The sequence below is a fragment of the Panicum virgatum genome, chromosome 9K (genome assembly GCF_016808335.1).
Source record: "Panicum virgatum strain AP13 chromosome 9K, P.virgatum_v5, whole genome shotgun sequence".
Lineage (NCBI taxonomy): Eukaryota > Viridiplantae > Streptophyta > Magnoliopsida > Poales > Poaceae > Panicum > Panicum virgatum.
In genome coordinates, this window is record NC_053144.1 from 38,328,612 (window position 1) to 38,332,167 (window position 3,556).

The 3,556-nt window shown below is 46.0% G+C and overlaps 1 non-coding gene across 1 annotated transcript; it reads left to right on the forward strand.

Annotated features, from left to right (window-relative positions):
• The first annotated feature begins 2,775 nt into the window (after positions 1-2,775).
• LOC120653132 lies at positions 2,776-2,882 on the forward strand. The gene has a single exon (XR_005666813.1). It is a non-coding gene; the product is annotated as a small nucleolar RNA R71 (small nucleolar RNA).
• Positions 2,883-3,556: the final 674 nt, after the last annotated feature.

A 3,556-nucleotide genomic window follows, 5' to 3' on the forward strand; every position in this document is an offset into this window, starting at 1 on the left:
CATCATCACTTGAATCATGGCGATGTTTGCCTTTGTTGTCCTTCTTCCTTTTGTCCGGCTTGGGGCAATCGGGAGAGATGTGGCCTTTTTCTCCACAATTATAGCAAGTTTTGTTCTTGACATCTCCCCATGGCCGGAACATTCTTCTTTTGGGGTCAAAGTTGAAACCCTTCTTGTTGATCTTGTCATTCAAGCATGTGAACTTCCTCATCATGAGAGCAAGTTCTCCATCATCTTCTTCATCGGATGAGCTCTCATGATGATCCTCTTCTTCATTGCTTGAGCTTGATTCTTGCTTGACCATCTTGAGCTTGCGGGATTTGTTAGCCTTGGTTTTGAGAGCAATTGACTTGCTTGTTGTTGGCTCTTCGGTCATACCAAGGATACTCATTTCATGAGCGCGAATTTCGCCCACAAGCTCTCCCACTTCCATTGTATCAAGATTCTCCTTTTGAAGCATAGCATTGATAATGTTGTACTTGGGCTTCGGAAGGAGCATGAGAATCTTGCGGTTGATGGAGCCACTGTCAATTTTGGAAACTTCAAGAGCATTAATGTCCTTGACAATGACATTCAAGCGGGAATACATATCATTGCAATTTTCATGAGCAAGCATTTTAAAAGAATCATATTTTGCTCTAAACAAGTGATATTTTTGTTCTCGGACTTTTGTGGAGCCTTCATGAATTTCAATTAGCTCTTTCCATATATCACTTGCTAAGTCCATGCCATTTACTCTAGCAAAGACTTCCTCACTAATGGCTTCGAAAATTGCATTTCTAGCCTTTGCATTCCATTTTAATTGCTCCGTGGTGGGAGTTCCGGTGAACCCGGTCTTTGTTGCCAACCACACTTCGGGGGCAATCGCATCAAGGTATGCGGCCATACGAACTTTCCAATAGGCAAAGTTCTTGCCCTCGAAGTGAGGCGGCGAACCTCCCATCTTGGCCATAGCTCTAGGCGGTGAAGCCTAATGATCCAAATGAGCAACGAGGCTTTGATACCAATTGTAAGGATCGATGGACCAAGAGGGGGGGGGTGAATTGGGCCTTTTTCAAAATTCTAAAGCAATAAAACAACCTTAACCTATGCAAGGCTAGTAAGGCTCAATTCACCAACCGGCTAAACAAAGCAAACTACACAAGCTAACAAAGATATGAAACTAAGCAAGGTTAAGCTATGATCTCTAAGGTCAAGCACATGAAAGAAAGCATGAAAGTAAGTGCTTGAAATGAAAGAGAGTGCAAGAGACAACCGGATTTTTCCCGTGGTGTCGATGTGTTGGCACACACCCCTAATCCACGTTGTGACACTCACTAAGAGTCTTGTCACCTCCCATGTCACCGAGACTTGGGCGCTCACTAAGAGTCTCCGTTCACCATCCCGGCGTGGTGGAGCTCAAGCCACGTACAATCTTCTTCTCCGGGCTCCCACAATCCTTGGCAAGCTCCGCGAGAAACACTTCGATCACCAAGATCGTCTAGGTGCTGCCAAACACCAAGAGTAACAAGTTCCTAAGCCTTCACTTGACCTACACTCAGTTGGCCCTAGCTCAAGCACACTTGCTACACTTGCAATGGATGAGTTCTTCAAGGTTGAAACACAAACTAAGCATTAGATCTTCTCTCTTTTGCTCAAAGCTCTATCTCTTCTTCTCAAGGGTGGCCTCAGGTTTTCAAGGTGTCAAAGGCAACTGAAATGAACCAGGGGGTACCCTTATATAGAGTGGAGGAGGTCACATAGCCGTTGGAGGTTTTCTGCCGAAAAACCGTGACCACCGGAAGAACCGACGGTATAGAAAATATGGGCATCGGTTCAACCGGTCTCTCTGTGTCAAAGAAGTAGCCGTTGGAGTTCTGACACAGTATCCACGCTTGCGTCATTGCACCGGTGCATGCTCCGTAGGGGCATCGGTTCAACCGGTGCTGAAGAGGTTCGCTGATCAACTCAAACAAGCGTTCTGGAACAAAGTACATCCAATGCACCGGTGCTTTGTTTCTGAACCATCGGTTCAACCGGTGCTGAAGAGAAGTTGGAGTCCATCAAACATGCTCTCTGGAACAAAGGACTTTCATTGCACCGGTGCTTTGATTTCGGAGCGTCGGTTCAACCGGTGCTGAAGAGAGGTTGAAATCCATCAAAACATGCTCTCTGGAACAAAGGACTTTCATTGCACCGGTGCTTATCTTCTTGACCATCGGTTCAACCGGTGCTTTACTTGATATCTGCTTTCATCCAGAGAAGATGGACCGACAGGGCATCGGTCCTTCCGCCATGCATCGGATGCTCCGATGCTTGTGCACCGGTTCAACCGGTGCTACTGATTTTCTTTGTTTTCAGCTGTTTTGACTTGGATTCGAATGTGACTTTGATTGTTTCTCCTTCCAAGAGTTGTGTTGACTTCTATTGACCATCTTTTGCTATTTTTGAGTGAGTGTGTAATATGTCTAGGGCCAACTCAAGTTTGATCAAGCTACTAACTCATGAACCCCTCTTAATAGTGCGATCACTACAAAACTATAAAACCTATACTAACCTAAGTGTCCTTCTCAACCTTGTGACACTTAGGACTAGAAAGATCCTTAGCCTTGACAAATATAAGTTAAAAGCCGAGATCGCCTTTTTGAATGACCGAAATTGAGGGGCCTCTTTTGACATATGACCAAATGGGCGATAATGATCTATTAAGCTGCACAAACTCATTAGTCACAATAATGGTTGTCATTAATCACCGAAACATACCTTGAGTGCCTAGATGCTTACAGCCACTCCTCCATGCCGTGGTGTGGGCATGCCTGAATGTATTCCTGCAGACGCTCCCAGGCCTCTGGGATGGTCTCATCCGGTAGTTGCTGAATACCGGAGATTTTGTTCCGGAGGGCGTTGGTCTTGCCCACCGGGAAGTACTTGGCCAGGAATGCATTTGAACAAGCTTCCCATGTGTTGAAAGCCTCTTTGTTGGAGTAAAACCACGTCTTGGCCTTCCCGAGCAGTGAGAACGGGAATAACCGAAGGCGGACGATATCCATCGTAGTACCTTTGGGGTTGATGGTGTTACTCACCTCCAGAAAATTCTGGAGATGGGCATTGGCATCCTCGGATGCCTTTCCACAGAATGGACTAGCTTGAACTATGTTCACCAGTCCAGTCTTCAGCTCAAAGCCGTCATTGCCGGCTTGGTCTTGGTTCAGTCCAGAGGGAATGTGGCTACTGGACGGGGCCGAGAACTGACGAATAGACTTCTGGGCCATGAATGATGCGACTGAAGTGGATGGTAAACTAATGGGCAAGGTAAGTCTTTTCTGAGGTGGGACGACGTGGCGTCTCATGATTCTCCCAATTCTTTCTGGGTTCGGATTGAAGTTACTTGGTAAGTCGAAACCGGTCATGCACTGCTTTGCAACAATCAAGAAGATAGAGAGAGAAATGGTAAGCCCGCTAAGATTAGCGGTGACAAACTAGTAAAGTCTATCAGACTATTTACGATATCTTTAGCCAATTGCTTCCCCGGCAATGGTGCCAGAAATGCTTGTTGGCGTTTCTTATGCCCCAATAG